Source organism: Ambystoma mexicanum, chromosome 4p (assembly GCF_040938575.1).
Source record: "Ambystoma mexicanum isolate Mex_15411 chromosome 4p, UKY_AmexF1_1, whole genome shotgun sequence".
Lineage (NCBI taxonomy): Eukaryota > Metazoa > Chordata > Amphibia > Caudata > Ambystomatidae > Ambystoma > Ambystoma mexicanum.
Genome location: NC_090927.1, coordinates 662,118,223 through 662,142,022, shown reverse-complemented (window position 1 = coordinate 662,142,022; position 23,800 = coordinate 662,118,223). Strand labels below are relative to the sequence as shown.

General features: G+C 43.7%; 1 protein-coding gene across 2 annotated transcripts in view; it reads left to right on the top strand.

Annotated features, from left to right (window-relative positions):
• LMBRD1 (LMBR1 domain containing 1) overlaps positions 1-23,800 on the top strand; it is a 1,758,308-nt gene that overhangs the window by 1,564,124 nt on the left and 170,384 nt on the right. The gene's annotated exons all lie outside the window — the stretch shown is intronic.

Genomic DNA, 23,800 nt, shown 5'->3' with positions numbered 1-23,800 from the left:
CAATCGTCGCAAGCTCCAATCACGTTTTGTTTTTTTCACAAAATTAATGTTTTCCTTTTCAACCAATAATCATCAAGTCGTAATATACAGTGTCTTGGCTATAAAATTGCATAATTTTCGTGCTTAGTCCTCAAAAATGTCCTTATTTATTAAGACGTCAGAGAGAAAAAGAAAGAGTAAAACACAAGACAAATGTGACAGACTAGACAGACCAGACAGACTTCAGCCGGCTACATAGATCTCTGCCCCTATGAGTTACCCCGACATGGAGTGTAAGCCCATCCCTTTCAAAAGCGTCTTTAACTGCTTTGGGGAGCACCGGAGACCCAAAGTGATAGCCACGGCAGGCAGAAACACAACACAGTTGAGTTTGGAAATGCTGCAGTTTTTCTTTCTGAGTTTCTCAGGCTCCTCCGAGCCGGAGGAGCCTGAGAAACTTAGAAAGAAAAACTGCAGCGTTTTCAAACACAATAACGTTGTATTTATGTTTGCGGTCGCTTCAAAAGCTACCGCAAACATAAATACAATGTTTTTAAAGCTGCGGTTTTATTTCTAAGTTTTCCGGGCTCCTCCAGCCCGGAAAACTTAGAAAAAAAAACACAGCTAGTACTTATTTTTTTAAAAAAATAAATAGCACTTACCGAGATGCAGCTGCAGCTTTTCTGCCTGTAGTCTCCGGTCCCCGTCCTCAGCGTACAGCACCAATGAAGGAAAAGCCACCGAGTGGTAGCTTTTGTTTACTACAGCTGGCTGGCTTTTCCTTCATTAGTGCGGCAAAAGCCAAAGCGAACACAACGGCGGGCATCCATGTCACAAAATGGATGCCCCCATGTGCTATCTTTGAGCTTGAATTGCTCAAAACTTTACATAGGGACTTCGAAAAAAAAACGCCAATCGTTTTTTTTTTATGTTGCCTATCTATTTTTGAAATAAAAATTTTTGGGCGAACCATTCCTTTAAGTATTTGCATCTTGTACCGCACTACCCATTTCTAGTACCTTACTGAGGATGTTACCATTCCCATTTCAGATATTCCTCCTGAGTCAACAAACATGAATTACTTTGACATTTTGCTATTTTATCATCTGGATACACGGTATGTGCTATTTTTTTTGCATGCACATCCATTGGACTTTTGTGAGATTTTCTCTCTGATATTCACGGCTATTGTATTTTCACTAATTGGGTCTTTCCCTTATTTTTCAATTTGCTTGTCCATGAATCATTTTCACTCTCCGTACCTGCATCATCAAACCATTATATTGGTATGACTTTGCCTTACATTACTTTTGTTCTTCTTTTGTTGTGATGCCTTTTTGTTTCTCTTTTGCTATGATGTTTTTTTGAATTTCCTTTTTACATGTGATTGTGCATTTCCTTTCAATTAATGATATGTCACAGCCTTGATAACGACCAGATTGGTCGAAACACGTGTCGGCTGTTCATGAACAATAAACTGGATGTTTATGAACAATAAACTGTGCACATAAGCACATGACTTTGCTTTACAATTTGGACTTCTTGAACCCCCTTTTTTTTTTGGGACTGCGCATTGGACTTACCTTCACGCCTCAGTTTGTTGTTACAAGAGGTCATTCCTCTACTGAAGAGGGGTGACTAAATGGCAACACTAGACATGAAAGATGCATGCTTTCATATATCAATGTTGCCAGCTCACTGGAAATACCTAAATTCAAAGTAGGGTCCACACACTGAGGTGCTACCCTTTGGGATTGCTTCAGCCCCCTCGGGTTTTCACAAAGGTACTGGCGGTAGTGCTGACTCACCAACACAGGCAATCAATCCCAGTGTACCCTTATTTAGATGAATGGCTCATAACAGGAGACGTACCTCATATGTGTCAGCAGCACACTCAAGACACTATAAACCTCCAGTTTCAACTAAGGTTCTCCATCAACGAGAGCAAATCGAGTGTATTCCCCAGCAAAGTCAAACAGTTTCTGGAGGCAATCATTGAGACAGAAGGACGCCCTAGTCTTCCCTTCCACAAGAGTACAAAACAGGCTGCTTCAAGTCCCTTGTTACACAGCCAGTCGCCAGATAACAGTCCAGATGGTTATACGCCTTCTGGGCATGATGGCTTCTTGCATCTTTCTGGTGCCACTCACAAGGTTGTACATGCGCCCAATACAGGAATGGCTAGCGAAAAAATGGTCTCAAGCAGGACAGTGGGACGATCTAGTGGTAGGTTTGCAGACTGTGATGGAAGCACTGCAGTTGTGGATAAAGGACAACCTACTAAGGGGAAAGCCCTTTTTCACCCAATAAACATATCAACGGCCTAGAGTATTCAAGCCTTCTAAGATTTTCAACACCAGTTGAGGGGGAAGACAATACTAGTTCTCACAAACAGCACAGTTGCCATGTGTTATATCAACAAACAAGGGGGGACACATTCCCTAAATCTATCCAGACTTGCGCAAAAGATTTGGAAATAAATTCTCCAGAGGAACATTTACCTCGTGTCACCACATGTTCCAGGCGAACACAACTCACTGGCAGACATACTAAGCAGAAACTCAGAACTCCCCTCAGAGCACGAGTGGGAGTTACACACAGATTTTGAGAACAGCATTTTAGCAAAATGGGATTAGCCAGACATGGACCTGTTTGCCATACAAGAAGACACAAAAAGCCACGTCTATGCCTCCAGGTTTCACCTGAAAGAGTCCAACGGGAACTGTAAGGATGTGGAAGTAGGTGATGACACAGGAAAGCTAAAAAAAAACAAAAAACTATCTTGCCCTATTCCCAAGTGGTGGTTTCCCAGCATCAACTTAAACTAAATATGTGTCAGGAAGTCTGAAATCAAAAGTTCATCGTCCTGTGTCAAACCTAGTCCCATCCCTTACACTTCCAACAAAACAACAAAGGGTCTGCTGAGTCTTCTTAACACAGAAGATTGGCCCCCGTCTTCTGAGTAGCCGAATACCATGCCATCAGTCTCTCAGGATTATTTATTGAGGGGGAGACTCCCTTTCGCAGCTTATAGTTATTTTTAAGCGTAGCACACAAAGTTCCAGATTAGCAAATACAAAGTCTCTATCCCTAAATATAGTTCCAACTTGAAACCTGGTCACCAAAAGAATGCCTCCCTTCTCTTGGTTTTCTATCAGTGTTCTGTGAGGGGTCAGAAATGTTAGGCGGACAACTTTGTGAAGGTTTTTCATAAAATGCCATTTTAAAATTAGATGGGTTTGATAAATGCCTCGCCTCATTATCCCTACCCCAAAAAGAGGTTCCCTACCTATCAAAATAACTAAAGGAAGCACTCTAACAAAAGGAATCTGTCTCTCAAACTTAGACATACAATAAAACTGTGAAGGAAATATATGGCAATACAAAATAGAACACAATCACAGTTACTTCAATCATATACTTAATACCCATTTCTTCTTGTGACCTGGGTAATGTTTCCTTCCCCAGATTCAAAGCAAGAATGTGTGGCAACAGTTCAAAAATAGGAAAGTTCCCTTTTATCACAAAGTTCTAATAATAAGACTATTCTTGCTCCAACAAGTCTCTCAATGACACTTTACAACAGTTCAAAAAAAGGAAATCACAAAAAGTTTTCACTTGACTTGTAATAAAGAGTTTAACACAATTTCTTCTTAGGAACCAACATTCACTTTTATAGTTCCCTAATAGCAACAGAAATAGTTTGTCAGGATGATTCCACAATGTTTCACAAAATCATATAGTAGCTTTGTTTCTTCTTCTTATGCACAGTCTTTAACCACAACAGAATACATTAATATCTTCTACCTGGAACACCCACCTGCCAGGTCCATTACTACAAGGTGCCTTGCCCTGGTATACTTGCCTGCCCGGACTAAAGCCTTCTAACCCTACTGCAAGGATGTCTGTGCTAAAATTAGTTTCATATAATTTGGTAAAGTCTTTCAACAAATCCAATAATGAAAACTTCTTCTAGAAAGACCTGAACCACATTGGTGCTGTTTATGCCACATGAAATGCAGATTACACTCCTCTTCTCCTGAATGTTATCTATAAGGAGGACAGCTCTTCTGCTGCAACAAAGTCTTTTGTATGAAACTATATCAGTATCAATGTCTTCCGCATAGGCTACTACTTCTAGGGAAACATAAAACACAGTGATGTTGTTTGTTCCACTCTTGGGATTTATACTTGCAATACAGACTATGCTCCTCTCAACCTGAATAGTGGCTATCTGGGGGGCAGCTCGTCTGCCACACTTGTTTCCCCATTCCTACAACAACCAAATGCTGATAATGGCTTTTTATCACATTTGTTCTTCTTTGGCTTGGCCAATGCTTGTTTGGTTCTTTATTAACGCTTGCCTCTTCTCTGTGACAATATAGTTTACAATGTGTCTGCTTCTTAATTACTCTTTTCAGGGTTTGTCAATTTTGGTGGTTGTTGTACTCTTTCAGTATTGCCTTCTCTTGGCTTTGGCAATGCTGGTTTCTGCTACTTTTGAAATTACAATTGCCCCCAATGTTCTTATCCTGCCACTTTAACTGGTAAGCATCAGTTTGATATGCAAAGTTATTCTTAGTCTGCCAAATCTGCTTCTGTACATTAGTTTGGTGTTCAATAATGTTGACACATGTTAACGGGAGATTACTGAGCGTTCCGAGGTCACAAACAGCTAGTGAACTCACTGGGTGGTGCATACCCATCCGCTCTCTCCGCTGCCTTCATGCCTTCTGCTTCCTCTGCTTCCCGTCGCAAGGTACGATACTGCATTCAGGTTCCCGTGGACCACAGAGGTCAGGAGAGGATTGTTACTCACTCCACTAGCACTCCGGTGCTCGCCTCCCACCGGAGCCCACATTTTCTGGGGGAAGGTTCTCCACTCACTTCTCCACAAAAACTCAGGACATTCTGAACACCCTTGCTACTCTCCCTCCCAACCTTTCCCACTCGCCTCCCTTGGCCCCACACCCTCCTCACTCCTCCCTCTCCCCTGTCACACCTGATGAAGTTACCAGAGTTGTCCGCTCCATGAATGTCTCTTCTAAACAGGTTTCCCCTTACTCATCCAGAACCATCAAGGACAACATTGTCTCTCTTGCCCCTGCACTCGCTGATTTATGTAATCATTCTTTTGCCACTGGATCTTTCCCCTCCTCCCTCAAGCACTCCCTTGTACGTCCTCTCCTGAAAATACCTTCAGCAGACCCGGCTCTCCAGCCATCTACGGCCCTATTTCCATCACCCCCTTCCTGGTGAAAGTGCTGGAGAATCTGGCCTTGACCCCACTCAACTCGCACACTGAACTTGTTGATGGTCTCCGCGATCATCAATTTGGATTCCATGCATGCAGAGGCATAGAAACTGCTCTTCTGAACACCCGCGAAGAACTGCTCGCATCTCTTGACTCTTGCTGCACTCATCCTACTCGATCTTTCCTCTGACTTTGACACAGTCAACCATTCCATCCTCATACAAAGGCTCCACAATACCCTTGGTGTCTCGTACAGGGCACTGGAATGGCTTTCATCCTCCCTAACTGAACGCACGTCCCAAGTCATCCTGGACTCCTTCTCCTCTCCTACTTTCTTCTCCACCTGTGGTGACCCCCAGGGCTCTATCTTCTCCCCTTAACCTTTTAACATCTACCTTGCTCGCCTCATCTCCTCATTTTCCCCCAACTTCCAGTGTTATGCAGATGACACACAACTCTTTTTCAAACTTCCTGCTGACCCTTTTGCACCTTCCATTATCCCTGGCGGCATATCTTCTATCCAGTCCTGTTGCACCACCATTGATCTCTGCCTCAATGCCTGTAAAACTGAGATCCTTCCCGTTGGGACCCCTGTTCCTTTCTTCTTCCCCTCAGTCTGGGCTTCCTTCATGGGCTCTTCCCCTGGTACTTCATCTGAAACCAGAAATCTTGTAGTCATCTTCGACTCCTCTCTCTCATTCCTCTCTCACACTCAAGACATTGCCAAAAAGTCCCACTTTCAGCTCTTCCTTCTGAAAGGAATTCTCCCTTTTCTCACTTTCCCACATAGACTCAATGTTACCCAAGCCCTGGTTCTCTCTAGACTTGACTATTGCAATAGCCTCCTCCTGAATCTACCTTTTTCCACTCTGCGACCCCCACAGCTAATCCAGAATAGGACAGCAAGACTTATCCTTGGCCTTAAGCCCAGGGACCTCATATATCCTGCCCTAAAAAGTCTTCACTGGTTCCCAGTTGCTGCATGGGTTAAATTGAAATCCCTCTGCATCAACCACAAGACTGTCTGGGCCCGGGGACCTTTATCTTCAACGTTATCTCACTAAATACTCTCCCTCCACACCTCTACGTTCCTCTTGCACCCACTCTGTGTGTAAAGTGTTTCGCTAAAGAGAGGGTAGGTGGTAAATCAATTTCCTATGCTGACTCCCTCCTTTGGAACAGCCTCCTTCTCTATCTGCGCCTTGAGTAGGACTTTCTTAAATTCTGGAAGCTCCTCAATACTTTCCTCTTTACCTCCTCCTTCCCTTCTTCTCTCTGCTAATTTGCACAGTTGCTGTGATTGGTGTCCTGGGCCCTTATGCATCCTCGGGGCCTCTGGCCTCCCACACCCAATCGTCCCAGCTCCTGTCTACCCTCAGCACTTGCTCTCCCTCCACCTTGGAGGCTCGCACTTACCCATCGCGGTCCCAGGCCGTGTAGCACTCTCCACCCCATGCACTTCTACCATGCACTTATCTGTGGTTCGCCCACGAGCACGGACACTTTACCACTCCCCCCCCTTCCCTCTTCCTTGCTGCACTTGCACATTCTGAATACTCACAAGGCATAATATGTTTGTCCTTTTGTTCCCCTTCTTTCCCCCATTGTTTTTTAATATTTTGTGTTTTCTAATGTGTTTCACTCCCTTGTTTCCCTCCCTTTTCCATGTAGGCACTTTGAAACGGTATTTACTTGCTCGATAGGTGCCTAACAAGTGAATAATAAATAAATAAACACTTTGCTCAACACAACCTCTGTATGCATGATCCTCAGCTCTCCCAAACAACGCTTACTGCTGCATGTAAGGTCTTGAAGGGCAGAACCCTCTTGAAGCCGGCATCCACTTCATATACAGCAGTTGCCTCAGTGTCTGTACCGTCCTGCAACTTCTGCTGTGACTGCAACTTGGATTGTCGACCATTACTTCACCTTCTGCTTCTCCTTTGCTATTTCCAATGGCCTGCACCTGAGGCAGTCTTTTATATCCACTAATCCCTCTCAGGTGTGGGTCATTAAAATTACTAGACTGTAGCTTGCAGTCTAATGCATCTGTATCCAAATCACATTTCCTTGTCCCAGTACTTTGGGCATTGTGGGACTTGAAGTCTCCATTGTTTCAATCAGCCTTTCCTTTCTGTGCATTATGTTTAAATTGATTTGTTTCACTTCCATTATTAATCATGTTTTCAGAAACAGATTTAAACTAGGTCAATTATTGTTTTGACATCAAAGGAGTGTTAACTTTATTAGAAGTTAAGATGTTATTATTCTGATGTTCACACTTAGCTCCTGAAGTCAACACGAAGAAGTTATCATTATAGATGTGGTCAACCTTATGAGGGAATCGTCTATGTCGTAAAAATGATTGATTAGGACCAGTTCCTCAATCCCCAGAATAAATAGGTTTAGAACAGAAAATCTCACTTTGACAGCAAGTCATCACTGACATCTCTTCCTCTGAGGAAGACAAATGCTACGTCTCACCCAACGGAATCCTCAGCCTCCCTTGGGGCCTTTCTCCTCCCAAATGATCATCCCGGCTAATTCCACCACATGGTTAGGATCAGGTAGCGGTTGCCTTCCCCTGGCCACCTGGGAGAAAACTTTAGGGTGGGTTTTTGTGAGGATTCTGCAGGATTCATCACAGTTCACACACACCAGGGAGATTGACTCCCTTCCTCTGGTTTCTTTTTGCCTTCAACAAATCACAATGTCAGGGGTATGGCTCTTCCCTTGGCCGCTTTCTCAGATTTTCATAAGTCACAATGCCAGGGCATATGGCTCTTCCCTTGGCCTTCATAGGCTTTCACAATGCAAAGGGGTATGGCTCTTCCCTTGGCCTTCTTAGTCTTTCACAATTCACAATGCCATAGGGCATGGCTCTTCCCTTGGCCGTCTTACTTTATTTATTTATTTAGTTGCTTATATAGCGCGCCAAGCCCAAATGCATCTGGGCGCTCACTTACAGAAAAGTTTACAATTGTTACTCAGATTGCATACATACAATAGACATAAAGCATAAAATATACAGGTTAAGCGTTGAGATACATTATTTACATGGTTGCATATTGGCATTCAAAGGATGACTAGTGGGATTTCGCTATGTACAACAGACAATAGTGGGGTGCGTTAATTACCCAATCTTTGAGTAAAGGGGTATATTTTAAGTTGAGAGTTGGGTTTAATAAAGTTAACACTCATTTGATGTCAAACCAATCATCGACTTCATTAAGCAAATAATGATTTGCTATCTTATGTGTCTTCAACAATCTGACAAACATCTTGTATTAACCATTGCGACTGTAAACATGTCAAATAATCAAACACAAACATGTATATACATATCACCATGAAACAATGTCTCTCACGGTACTCATTCATGATACTTGCACGCGCTGTCACTATCATACCAATGCACAGCCTTGAGAAAGACCCTAGGTTGAAACACGTGTTGCCAATTCTTGACATGCAAATGGCATATACCTAATATGCAACTGTACGCAACTTTGGCTGCCCAACTTGGGCAGTAACTGTGACCTGACAAACGCACTATTAAATTCGACCAACCTTAACATCCAACTGTGTCCAGCAGTTATTGGAAAGTCATACTAGGGTACTACTATACCACTTGGCAACTGCCATATCCAGCTCCATTGTAACCAAAGTTCCAAACCCAACTCTACTTTCACAACCACTAGGATTTCAGGAGCTCTGTCCCACTGCAACCTCAAAACCAGGCTGCAGGAAGAACTTTGGTCAACAGAGAGAACAGATCAGTGCGGGGGTCCACTCTTCCTATAAGCTCCTTCCATCCCCAGTATGTTTTAAGCTGTTTGCAGAATATCCAAAAGCATTCTTATGCTCTCAATTGGAGGTAGGGTGTTCCATAGTTTGCTTGCAGTTGTGGGAGAGCAGAGTGAGAAGAGTGTTTTGCGTGTTCTCTACTCTGCTGTGCATTTGTGAAGTCTTTCTACAGTGGCTGCCCTGACAAGGGGGAGGAGTGCCTACATCAACTCACCAAAATCTCAAGTGGAGCTGAGTGAGAAGAGAGTGTTTTGCGTGTTCGGCGTGTTCAGCAGGCTGAACCCGAAGCTCGGAAGACAGAAGAAGGGAAGAAGCTGCGGACCTGGCGTATTACTTACTGCAGTCCAAAGTTTGGAAAAAACGGTAAGCTCGCCTAAAACCGACGTATAACTCACTCTCCCCTCCCCTTTCCCTTATTGCGCGTACCAACGCTGCATTGACTGTGGAATAAATAGACTGCAAACAGAAGGGGGCGGGGTAAGAAGGGCCATGCTGCGAAAGTGAAAGTAAACGGGAAACCGCGGCAACCTAGGTTGATGATTGACTTATAAGTGACTAGTTACAACATAAGTGCTGATAAATAGCAGAAAATCAATCCTACCTGTGACGTGAGTGTGGGAGAGCAGCACCAACAGATTGTCTGCATGGTAGAACCAATAAAATAAAAACTGCATCAGTTTTACCTGAACTGATATAGGTCATTACGCCGGAAACCGCAGAGACCATGAAATAGTGGACTACTGATCCCAGCCGCAATGTGAATGCGAGCAACAACATCCGTGCTCTGCAAGCGCGGCAGGATTTATTAGAAAAAACTAAAGGGAAAAGGAAGGAGGAAAAGGGGAAAAAAAGCTCCATCATGCATCGCCTGATTCATTGGGCATACTTTCCAAAAATGAAATTAAGGAGCACAGCTCACCTGAACCTGACAAAGGTGCCAGAATGGTACGGCTCCAATTTGGAACCGGTGGCGTACTGCACGACAGTGGGGTCGCCCTTAGTGGGTGGTGAACCAGAGAATAGGCCAAATAACCAGCTCTCAATTGAGGCTCAAGTTCACAGTGTAAACCAGACGCTGGAAGAAGAGGCTAACGGCAAAGAAAGTCAAACGGACCGAATACACCACTGGAAAAGAGGGCTTGAATACACGGTCACTACCAAAAACATTTAAAAAAAATGAAAGAATATTTTGAGAGGAGAAGGAGCAGAAGCTTGGATGAATTGGTTGAACAATCAAATACCAATTGGACCCATCCGGTAGAAGAAAATGGAAGGAGGGAGAATATCTGGGATGAAGAACAGCAGTTGCATGAAATCACAGAGGGTGAGGCAGAAGACCAGGGAGATCTGGGAACAAGCAATATCGTGACAGAAGGGAGAAAAGCCCCAATGCAAGGTGCCCACAATGGAAACTCTGGGGAGGGAAAGAATGGAGAACATGAGTTTAGCCCAACTCCAAGTGGCACAACATTGAGCGCTCTAAACTATGTTTTGAACTCCTTAGTTTCGGTCTTCGAGCTACTAAAGGGGAGGTCCAGTCGCAAGCAGTAATAGTACTGCAACTAACCAATGAGTGGCAGATCAGATTCAGAAGATCTTGAGAGACTGGAGGGAAAAACCATCAACAAGAGACGCAGAGAGCCAGTCTGGAGAACATAAATCCAAAGAGTCCGAGGATACGCCCCTGTCGGAATCAACTATAGAAAAGCTATTGAGGACAGCCCCAATAATGGAAGAGCAAGAGTTCTTTGGAAAAGAGAATAAAAGCATAATGGGGGATAAAACGGAGACACCCTAAATGATTCAAATACATACTGGATAGAACCAAGTAATCACAATTACAGGAGAAGAAGAAAGACAAAGAAAAGACGAAAAGGAAAAGCAACGAGCAGGAAGTCGCCCCCATCTGACAAAAAAACTAGAAAGAATATTAAAAAAACAAAATAAAACAGAAAATGGAAACGGCCAGTGAAGAAAACAAGCATGGCACCTCAGAAAAGGAAAAAAAGCAGAATAGGACAAAAGATCGGGAAATGGAGGCAGAGGGCTGGCAAGAAATAGTGTAGAGAAGCCCAGAGAATCGGGCTCAAAAACAAATGGGCACAAAAAGGGTGGGACAAGAAGCCTCAACGACTATACCGAAAATAGTGGGTGTGAGCATTGGCCTACAAACTGAGGCTCTAACCAAACCTGATGAGGACTCAAAGACTCAAAGCAACAAACAGTTGAAACTTGCCCCGATTTTCATCAAAAATAGCAAAAATCTGTCAGGGTACAAAAATAAAAATAGCCCCAATATTTGAAAAGGCGAAGATAAATGAGCTGACGCCGCAAATGAAGGGTCAGCAAGAGTCCTCAACCCGGGTGGTCATGAGCTTGGGCAATGGAAAATTTGACTATTCCTGAATCTGAAATGAAAGAGATCAGCCTGAAGAAAGTGGGACCTCCAGAAACAAGAACCGGAGAGGAACTGGGGAGGCAGAACATAGAACCAGCTAACTATGAAACAACTCCCACTGGCTTTGAAATTTCAAAACTATGGCTGAAGATGACATCAAAAACATCAAAATCTATATCCCTTAGTAGAATGGTGCTACTGTCCATATTTTAAAAAAAGTAAAAATAAGTAGATGCCTCTACTTATTCTCCACGGAGGACATTGAATATGTGAAATTTCCTGATCGAAAAAACTTGTTTATGATGGAAATCGGTTTGAGCTAAAAAAAAGCACAATCCACAATTCTAAAGGCAAGCATAGAGCTTGAACAAGAAGGTCTAGCAGTGCATACCTCCCTCCCCAGCTCCCCCCGAGCCCAACAAAACCAACAGGAATGGACAAAGGAGGTGGAGCAGCGGGATGGAAGGGGCCCTCGGGGGCGAGGTGTAGAAGGGAAAGGAATAGCTGCTCAACAATCATCAATGCAGGAAAAAACATTGGCGGCTCTACCTGACATCCTGACACAAGTCCTGAGAAGTATGGGCCTAGGCACCCAGAGCCTGTAGGCAGAAGGGATTGCATATGGTCAGCTGGAACACAAGAGGTTCCAGCACGTTCAGGGTGAAAGAAACAAAAGATTATCTATTTGGAAAGATGGACATTTTGGTATTCCAAGGAACCTGGCTGGTAAATCCAATAGAGATATAAGGATTTACAACATTCTGCTTACCAGCCAGTTAAAAGGCAAAAGGGAGGCCGGCAGGGGGTCTGATTATCTCTATCAAAAATGGCACGATCAAACATTCCACCCAAATCTGGGAAGATGAAATAGGAATATTGTCCTGTAAAGTCCATTTTACCCTTGATCCGAAAGAGACCGCCTTAATTTTGATTAATGTTTATTGGAATCCTGCATCCTCTAAAATTCAGGTTTTTCTGGGAAAACTAGCAGAACTACTGGGAAAGATCAAAGTAAAGTGGCAAGAAGCAGACATTCTGCTGGCGGGAGACTTTAATGCAGAATGTGTGCATTACAAAAGGGGACCTGAGGGGGGAGAGAAGTGCATGCCCTCCAATAAAGGGAGGGCTTGGTTAGAGTTCAGAAAGGCATGGGGCTTAAAAATGCTAAATAACACTAATCAAGAGGAGGAGCAACCTTGTATGACATGGCACAGAGGCAACTCTGCCTCTGTACTAGATTATATCTTTGTCAGTGAGGGATTATTCACCGGTAAATCAGAATTAAGAGTAAAACAAGAAGGAGGGAGTCTCCATCGAGGTTGGAACTTTCATTCACAGACGGCCCTGTATTGACAAAGCTAAGCCATAATTCAGAAATGATGGGGATAAAGGGGAAAGTAAGGTTGATGAAATATGGCCAGGATGGGAAAGAGCTAAACAAAAAACTACAAAAAATCTCAGAGCAGATGACCCAAGAGCTATGTCAACCAGAAAGGTTTGTGAATGTAATATGGTCACTAACCCCCCCAAAACCACCATTAAACAATGTAAAACATAAACATCTTCATAGCTTTGATGAAGAAACCAGAGAAAGAAAGAGAAATCTGAGAAAAAATATTACAGGACTAAAGATTCAAAAACTGGATCAAGAATCCTATACCCTGCAAATAAAAATAGTTTGGTGAAATTATAAGGCCTGGGTAAAGAACCATAAAGCCCTCCTCCATCAAAGAGAAGGGGAGTAAATGTTACAACTTGTCTCAAACTCAAACTCAAGAAGCTTCTGGTCAGTAATACGACAGCTAGACTCTCAATCTAACAGCACGCTATGCAATCTGGTGCCTGAAAAAGGCTGGTTAGAACATCTTACAAACAGCTTTGGGAAGGTACTAAAGGAGCCAGCCTGCTTGCAACTAGATCAGGGGTGGAAATTGCAAGTAGAGGAGGACAAGATCATGGAGGTAATATCCAAGGCCTCAACATCAAGAGCAGCAGGTCCCTACGGCCTTACGTATCAGGTACTTAGAAAAAATCCATCACTTTGGGCAAAGATATTAAAACGACTCTTTATTGAGATTCTACAGCAGAGGAGCTTTCCCCCGTCCTGGAAGACAGCATTTGTTATACCATTTTTTAAGGAGGGGGATAGATCAAATCCTTCGAATTACCGGCCTTTCACCCTTCTGGATATTGAAAGTAAAATATTCATGAGGCTTCTGCTAAACAAGCTTTCGGTCTGGGTAGAACGGGAGGAGGTACTATCCCGATGCCAAACCGGGTTTAGAAAGGGACTATCAACGGCCCTGAATGGGATTATGCTAAATCTCCTTAGTGAAACAACAATGGTCAAGGGAGTCACACCGTTATTTGGGACCTGGATAGAGATCTCCAAGGCCTTTGACCAAATTGATAGATCAAGGCTATGGCATAAACTCAGGAGAAAGGGAATCCCGGAGACGCTCCTGTCAATGTTAATGGAACTAACTCCACAGGGGAACAAGTGTAAGGGTACGCTTGGATAACAAGGGTCATCTCTCAGACTCAGTCACAGTAGAAAGAGGGGTAAGACAGGGTTGCTTAGGTGCACCCGCATTCTTTAACCTATTTCTTGCTGATGCAGGGGAACATTTGATCTCGTCCATGTTGGCCAGTCCAGTACTTAATGGAAGGAAAATATTCTGGCTGGCCTACGTGGACGACATTGTCCTGCTCGATAGAACTGCTATCTGCTTATTTAAGCACCCAAGGAAAAAGGTTAACTTTAAGCAATTGGTCCTGGATGGACACAAAATCCCACAAGTCGAAGACCTTACATACCTGGGTTATAAGATCTATGCAAGACCAGCCAAACACAAAACCGAAAAAAGATGTGCTTTTTTTAATTCCCCATTTGATTAAAATCAGAGGCAGATATTGTAAATTCTCAGTTGTTCCAATTATAAAATATTATCTGGTCAAGATAGTGCCAATATAACTCTATGGCTTAGAAGCCAAACCACAACTGTGGGATCTAAATTGGGCCAAAGTGGAGGGTAGAATTTGGAAGAGAGCCTTAAACTTACTGTGGAGAACATCAGGATGGCAGCTGCGATTTGAACTTGGATTAAAGTCCTTGAACTGCCTAGTAGAATGGAAATTGATGTCATTCTATAGGGAGATCATAAATCCCAAAAGTGGCTCTCTGTATGAGGATATCAAGGAACATCATAACCAATTGAAATCGGGGATTTTGCAGGGACTGGAACTGAAAACAAAAACTGCGCTGACCAGGATGGGCCCGAGTCCTGAAACACTGGATAACAACCCCCTGAGGGTAAAACAGGAGCTGGAACTATTAGTTTGGATGGATACAATAGGGAAAACAATATCATCAGCTCCAAAGAATACCTTTCTGGTCGTTGTCAAGAGACTGGGAGCTCTCCCTAGGTACTTAGAAAAGTTCCCGGATGAGAAAATTAGGAGTAACTTTCTCAGAGTGAGACTTCAAGTACTATCCACGGGGGAAATATTAGAAATACGAAAAAAGCCTGATCGGGCAGTGAAATACTGTGAGGGATGTGCGCCTCCAAAAAATCAGTCCCTGAGGCATTTATTAATTGAATGCAAAGGAACGTGGGACCTAAGGGTGAAAATACTAGGAAGATTTGTAGAAAGATCTGACTGGTTGACATCAGAGAATATGTGGCATAGAATAATATCAAGGCATTAAACACAGTTTACAGCAGCGGTGGCAAGCTTTCTTTGATACTTATATCTGGTGGAATAAAGCACGCCAACCGGAAAGAAGGATTGAGGAAGAACCTATATATCCTTGCTGCGAGAAGTTCAATAAACATCAAGAAAATAAGTCCTTGGGGCAATAAATTAACCTACTTCCTGAAAAATACAAGATTAGGAGGGGGGTCTCCTAGACACAACAAAGAGACAGGGAGCTGTCTCATCAGGGAGAATTACATAATTCCCAATTAAAATGCAACTTCTAATGAATCAGGGATGAGAAAAGAGGCAGTTTTCTTTTTTTTTTGCCTTCTCAATACTTTTATCCTGACTTTTTTCTTGCATTTAATTTTACCTTCTTTTATTCCTATTCTCCATTTTTTTCCTTCCTTCCTTCCCCTCTCTTTTTATCTTGGAAAAGAAACTGTTTGATTTGCAAGTTTTGTATTTGAAAGTTTTGTATCAAATTGTGAAGGTTTCTTGTCTATTGTATGTAGATTTCAAACCAAATACAATTAAAAAAAAAAAATACTGCCACCTGCTTTTTGGAGCTTGAATCTTGCCGTGGCGAGGAGGTGCAAGTAGGCTCCTCTTGTAGGCCTAGCAGGATGTGGTTTTGAGATTTTGTCACATAGGTATGCAGGGGCTACCCAGTGAAGACATTTGTGTGTCAAGGTGAGTGTTTTGGAAGTGATACGTTCTTGTATCGGCAGCCAGTGGAGTTTTTGTCTCGTTGCAAAGATATGTGCTGATCTGGGAATGTTGAGAGCAGCTCTAAGGGCGTTATTTTGCAGAACTTGGAGTTTGTTACGAATATTATAGGTATTCGTGTTGGCACATAATGCGTTGCAGTAGTCAAGTTGGGTCAGGACTGGGGCTCTTGCCAAAGTAATACAGCTGTCGGGTGATAAAAATGGTCTGCATGCGTGATGAGTTTACAGGTCTAGGTTGTAGCTGAGGTTGTGCTATTTACTTGTTTTGAGAGAGTAAGAGATGAGTCTGTTAGGCAGAAACCTGTGCAGTTCCCTCTGGGACCACTGCAAAAGATTTAGGACTACAGGTGTTTGGCAGTAAACCCACTTGGTAGCAGTCTGTACCACACAGATTCACTTGGTAGCTGTGGCTGAGCAGTCAGACTTCCCTCAAGAAGAGTTAGGCAGTATACAGAGTATTCACAATAGGTCAAGAGCACACAATAGAACAAGTAAACACTGACCAGGGCTTGGTGTAAAAGAGATATAATTATTTATTTAAAACCACATCTAGAAAAACACACAGGCACTAATAGTAAGCAATTCAAAAACACGGTCACTAAAAGATATACACTCCCTTAAAAGAATATTAGACAAGTCTTAAGTAAAGCCCCACTTATTTTCAGACAGCGGTGAGCGCTTAACGCAGATGGCACTCTAGTAATTGGTAGCCTCGAACAATGGGAAAATCCCATAGGGAAATATTTGCGGTCGAATATAAAAAGTAGTTTCCACTGCCACCAGCCAAAACTCGATCAGGGGGGACGGAGACGTGCCCCCTCGACTAACAGACCCCGGGGCAATCGAATTGCCCCGACCAGTACGTCCACAATATGATGGTTTGTACTGGTTTCTGTTAATAATTTGGGACTAGTAAAGCCAATGGTGACTTTACATGCCCTGGGAGACAGTAGTCAGTCCCAGGGTATGGAGTCTATGGTGGGGTGTCACTATGACACCCCTGTGTTACTGCACGTAGGGTGCGGTGTAACACACATAGGAAAAACACATGAGACCCTATGGAGTAAAGGACCCCATAGCCCATAAAACACATCACCAGTCAAAAGAATACCATCAATCATGTCCAAGAGTGGGAGAAAAAGAGTCTCACTCTTGGCAGGAGGAAAAAACAAACTCCAGGAATCCAGCAAAGCTGCTGGGGGACTCACTAAGTTAGGAAATTCAGCCTAAAGAGAGAATTCTCCCTAACAGTCCAAATAAAAACCCAGTGTTTTTACTTTGTTAGAGACTATGATGGTGTTGCCATCAGTGTTAAAGGATTTGAAGGCGTCATTTAGTTTGGCAAGCCTGAGTAGAGAGCCTACGAGGAGCAGCTCGGTCTTTTGTTCAAGCACAACCCATGATGCGCCATCCATGCTTGGACAGTAAGGTAGATGGCATTGAGTGTGGCAGTGTGGTGTCGCGGTCCCCTGTGATAAGTATGAGAACTTGGGTGTCGTCTGCGTAGTTAGTGTAGGTGACACCCAAGCCATCAAGACGGTCAAACTGGGGCTTTGTAAAGATGTTGTACAAAGTTGGAGATGCGCATGAACCTTGGAGTACGCCACATGAGACAATGGTAGGAGGTGCTTCTGCCTTGGGGGAAAAGACTTTCATTGTTCTGTTCATTAGGAAAGATTTTATCCGGGTGGTGTTGGGGGAGAACTGTGCGGCGGAGGACAGGTGTTTGCATAAGATGTTATGATCCACAAGATCGATTGCAGCAGAGAGGTCCAGTAGCAGGAGCAACGCTAACTTCCCTTTATCTTTCAAGTCGTCCATTTGGACTTTTAAGTCCAGGAGCACTGTTTCCGTCCCATGTCTTGGGCAGAATCCAGACTGTCCTAGCCCAAGGATGTTATTGGTTTCAAGGTATTTCTGAATTTGAAGGTAGGCTCAAGGGTAGGCTTTTTCAATAATGGTAATACCCAAGCTTTTTTTAGATCTGTGGGGAGGCAGTTGTTTTTGAATGAGGCATTGATGAGATTGGTGAAGAAAGAAGTGAGTTGGGGTGCACAGTCCTTGATGACTGAAGGCGGGCAGGGGTCAATTTGACACCTTGATGGTTTTAGAATTGAGATGATTTGGGGAAACTTCAGTGTTGGTGACCTCAGTGGATTCGAATTGTGGCACTTTAATGTTATTTGGGGCGTTTGCCTGGTGACTGAGAGCGTCAGTGAGATTAGCTAGGGTTTTCCTTTTCGCTACAATTTTTGACTGGAGCTGAGTGATTTTGTCAAGGAGAATGATCTCTATATTGATATTTTACTTCTATCGCGCTTGTACACAAGTGTTTCAGAGCGCGACAAGGCCAGGGAAAGGAACACGGAGAACAAAACAGCGATCTTACTAGGCCCAGTGACATTGAGAACACGCATGTGCATGGGAGAGGGGGAAGGGGAAAAGTGCATGGAAGGGGGGAGAAGTGGAAAGTGCGAAGCAGAGGAGATACAGATAAATAACAATACATAAATAATAAAGGCAACAAACAGTGGTAGTGCAGCCAGCAATTTGCAAGTGCTAGGTTTAAGGCAGCAGACAGGGTAGGTCTGATAAGTGCAGGAAGAAAAGGGGGGGGCTGTATGGGTACAGATACAGACCCCAGTGCAAGGTGGCAGGGTGAGCATGTACCTGGGCGGAGGACAGAGGGTGGCCAGGTGCACGGTGCCAAGAGAGAACAGATCAGCAGGGGAGAGGGGGAGCGAAGGCAGAAGAAAAGAGGAAGGTCTTGAGGTGCTTCTGGAACCAGAGATGGTTCTCCTCAAGTTTTAGAGTGGCAGGGAGGCCGTTCCAGAGGGAGGCCCCAGCCGACGACAGAGATCTACCCCCAGCTTGTTTCTTTGAAAAACTACTGACCCTGAGGGAGTTGGAGGTAGAAGAGCTCGAGCAGGGAGGTATTTGCGGAGGGATAGCTGAAGGTATTTTGGACCCAGGCCCCAGAAAGCATTGTGGACAATGCAGAGGGTTTTGAATGTTCAGATACCAGCTTGCATCCTTATTGCAGCTTTCCACCAGGGGAATGGGGGTTTCTTGTTCTCTAAGGATTGAGAACAATTCCTTTGTTTTTGAGTTGGCCTTGGTGATTCTGTCATTCTACAGCAAGATTTTTGCTAGGAGGACTTGTTTGTATTCACGGGCAACACTGTTGAAAGCATTTTTATTTAGTTCGGTAGGTGATTTTTCCAGAGAGATTCAGCCTTTCTTTTGGCTTTTTTTAGTGCTTTTAGTGTGGCAGTGAACCACCCATTTAGGTGGGCAGGTAGTTTGGCTTTGCGTAAGGCAAGAGGAGCCAATTGGTCAATGGATGCAAGTATAGAGTCATTATATTGTTTGGTAATTTTTGTCGGGTCAGGATTACCTGTGTGTTGTATTGCTAAGACGGGTTGCAATAACGGTAGTAAGTTATTGGCCGTTATGTTCTGTTTATTTCTAGACTGGGCAGCTGGGACTTGTTTATGGAGATTAGTCCAGCTAATCTTGGTATTGATATTGAATGTTATCAGATGGTGATGTGACCATGGGCAGGGAGCGTTCGATATGATGGCTGAGTTGCAGTTGATATCAGCAAGCCAGTTGAGTATATGGCCTTTCACATGTGTAGGATTCAGGATCCTGTGCGAGACACAGAGAACTGAAATTCTCTTTACTGTTATCCTATGTACTGCACTGCCCCTGCCCTACCCCTGCACTTTTCCCCTTCCCCCCACCCTTGCACTTGCACGATCTCAATGTCACCTGGCCTTTTAGGATCGTTGTTTGTGTCTTCCCTTTGTTTCCCCTCCCTTGCCTCGTCGCGCCTTGAAGCACTTGTGTATCGGCGCGTTATAAATGCCATATCATATCATAGTGTTGGCAATAGCTAGGGCATTATTGTCCAGAGGGTCAGTGAGACCTAAGTTGAAATCACCCAGTATAATGGTTTGCGATTTAGGTTTGGCATTGGAGGGTAGTATTCATGTTACATCGTTCTCGAAGGAGAGTACAGGCCCTGGCAGTCTGTAGATGAGGTGGATATGCAGTGTGGCAGTAGCAGACAGCGAGATCTTTACTGGGAGCAGTTCTCCAGAAGTAATAGGAGTGATGGGTGTCTCTTTCATGTTCAGAGAGGTTTTTGCAATGATTGCAACGCCTCCACCTTTGGCTGAGTAGCTATCTGGAACGGTGAGGGCCAGGGCTGGGCCAGCTGCGACGTGGAGCCAGGATTCTGTTATGGCTGGGAAGTCTAGATTATGTGATGCAATGTCTAGTGCGTGTGCTGATAGAGATCTGGCGTTGATGAGTGCACGTAATATGTTGTGGTCAGGCCTAGTACGGTAATCGCCTGTCTGTTTCCATTTCCTTCCCACTCTCCACCTCCTTTCCTTATCTATGTCTTAGCTCTTGCACTATCTGAAATGTTGTCAGGCTGAGTATGCTAGTTAATTTCACATCCTTACTGTTCATGTCCTGTAAGAATGTCATTGTATTTTCTCTTGTTCCCTCCCTTGCCTTGAAGCGTTTTGAAACACATTGTGTATAGGCGCTATGTAAATAAACTATCATATCATATAATTAATTGTTCAATAAACACCCTTGAACTGTGATCACTTGTCTGTCTTGTTGTCACCATGAGTTCCTCACAGACCTCTCTGGCAAAAAAAAAAATCAATAAAAGAAATGTTACTTTAGGAACCACCTTTCACAGTTAAAAAATAGAACTAAAAGAAATAATCTTATAAACTCCATCTACTTTACATTTCTCAATAAAGTAGATGGACTCAAAAAGATTCTCAACCATTTCCATAAGCATTAGCAGAGGCTGGAACGTGGGATAACGAGCCGACAGCCCATGTTATCGGCCCAAGTGAAGTGAGGGCGGTTAACGAGGGCTCCAGGCTGTTATCCCCCGTTCCAGCCCATGCAACGGGGGATGAAGGCCATTAGCACCCCGGGTTGCCAAAGTGGTAAAGGACGGTGCTCATCTGTAGGAAGGAATATCCTTTTTGAAGATGGCTGCCATGGAAAGGGAATGCAGGGCTCCCTTTCCATGGCGGCCTGCGGGAGGCGAAGAGAAGGAGTGAATGCAGCAGCGGCACCAGCCGCCACTACTGATAGAAGGTAAGTAGAGGGAGTGGTGGGGGTGAAGAAATAAAAAAGGGGCGGAGGGTGGCCATGTCGAGATGACGGCGGGGAGAGCCGGTCGTCAGGCAGCTTGGAACATAGGCTTGTACCAGGGTTTCAAGACCGCGTTCCTAGCCACATGATTGACTGGCTCGCCCGCCCAGGGTGCTAATGGACAATTGTATACTAGAGAAAAATATAAAAGGACAAACAATTTTCTGTCACAAATACTTTTCTCTAGCATACAATAAGGACCATAATCGATGGACCTTTATAACAATCCACGGTCTCCACAGTCCCCTTTTCCAGACCATGGATCATTAAACGACCCGGATGGCACATGCACACCATCGCACAGCCCTTCTACCCTTTTTAATTTTATATTTGTAACAGCCCTTCAATGCCTGCTTTCAAACAGTTAAACATCCATTCACCAATCACTTCCAAAAACTGTACATATAACCCTATGACCATATTAAGCATCCACACATCAACTGCCACTTAACAATCTTCTACAAATCTTTTGCATCTGCATTTTGGATGCCAAGGTGGGGACGTCATTGGCTAAATACTGAAGGAGAGGAGTCCCAAGGGTGGGATGCATCTTAACTGTGACAATCCTCTTAACGTTTTTTCTGTCAATTTAATAGGTTTTTATAAATGAAAATGGTTCATGTTGTTACATCACTGTATATAAGTTATTAATAATTCCTCTTTTCATATATATGAAACAACTATAAACCTCCCTTAAACATATTTTGTGCAACACATACTGTCTGTCATTATCAGCAGTGCATGCTCGGGATGAAAATCATTGTTTATTGCCTACAGCATAAGGCTCCACCATGAGCCCAGCCAAACCAAACTACCCCTATTATTCACTGCACCTACCCTGCATCCTAGCTCAATGTCCACTGTACCCTAATAATGTAACCAATGGCCAGTGCTCATGGCTTGCAGCCATGGCCAGTCTCCAAATCCTTGCACATGGGCTTCGGCCATGCCACATTCCTCAAAAGGCAAATCAGAGTGCACATTTGCCCACTACCCAGACACTAAATGTATATAACTAGTTTTTCTACTTACATTCTTGCACTTTTGAAAAATGAAATACAAGACATACATGTCAGAAAACATGTTTTTAGGTCCTTGCTAATGCTTGTTGCGTAAGTATGTGGTAATCTAGTCCCCCACTGCAAGCTGTAACCGCAATCGGAATCGTTTTTCCCATTCAAACCTACTTCAAACTTACTGTTTAGCTCATGCTGCATGCCCCAATATTATTGTACACATTTCTCCTTGCTGACGGCCAGGCCCATTCCCCAGACTCCAATAGTATATCACTGTTTTGAGTGCTTACATTTTCACACTTTCAAAAAGATAAAATATAGAACATATTTACAAAACCATGCTTTGAAGTTCTTGCTGACCCTCCTCATGCATATTTGCTGCAATCCCATCCAGCATTTCAACCTGTACCTACAAGCAGAATTTTTTTACCCCATTCAAACCTATCAAAATTTCAAAAACCTTTAAAACATAGCCGGTTCCTGGTGGCCATGCCCACTTTAACCCGATTGCTAGTCCCTCGTGGACCTGGGCAGTGGCCAGATTGTCCGAGTCATGGCCTGAACCAGGCAATCTGGCCAATGACCATGGCCACAGGCTTTACCTTAGTCACCAAAGGTATGTCATTTTTATTTTATTTTTTGTACCTACATTGTGACACTTTTCAAAAATAAAACACGGACAAATTTGCAAAACCATGCTTTCAGGTCCTTGCCAATGCTCCTTGCATGAGTTTGCTGCAAATCCGCCCATGTTTTATTTTTTGAAAAGTGTCAAAATGTATGTACATAAAATAGTCATATAACTTAGCCCCCACTTGGCAAAATCCGTTCAGACTTTGAAAACCTTTCTGCAAATTCGTCAAATGGCAACAAAGATTTTTAAGCCATCTAAAAACGTTAAGAACCCCCACCCCTCTAATGTTGTTCCTTATGACAAAATCCCACCAAACTTTGCAAAAACATTCATCTAGGTCTAAAATGTTCTTGCAAAGTTTTGTCCAGATTCGTCAAATGGCACCACATTTATAAGCCTTAAAAATATTTTAGGAACTCTCCCTTCCCCCACCCCCCCCGCCCCCTCTATTTCAAGCCATCCGGAAACTGCTTTTCACCAACCCTGTAATGCTGAAATGTGCATAGATGCCCCCGAACATTCCAGGTGTTCTCGAACATCACAGGACTGCCCCTCAACTCCCCAGAGATTGTTTCATTAATTTGACAAGTGCAATGTTGTGTTTTTAATACGCTGTCCGCGAATCCAACATGGCGGGTGTTTCCAAAGGTCTGACGCACCTCACGCCATCTAATCAGAAGGCGTGTCTGATGTCCGCAGACATCACATTGCCCTCTAGACCAATCAGATGCTCGTCCGCGTACCGAACAGGGAAGTGAGTCCGCGGACCGAACCCAGATACCGCTAAATATTGTGTACCTACTTTTTTGCCTTTTTAAAAAAAAGACTACTGGATGGATTTACAACAACTTTACAAAAGCACTCTTTCAGGACCAAGCCGCCGCTCCTGCTGCAAATTTTGTGAAAATCCGTCCAGCGGTTTGGGCTTTAGGCGTGAGCACATTTCTTTTTCCATTGTGTCTATAGGAAAAACCACACATTTTGGGATCCCCATATAACTTTGACCCCGCACCCCCCTTCACGAAACCTCACCAAGCTTCGCAGGTTCAATCTGATGGGCCCATATACTACTTTTGCAAAGTTTTGTGAGGA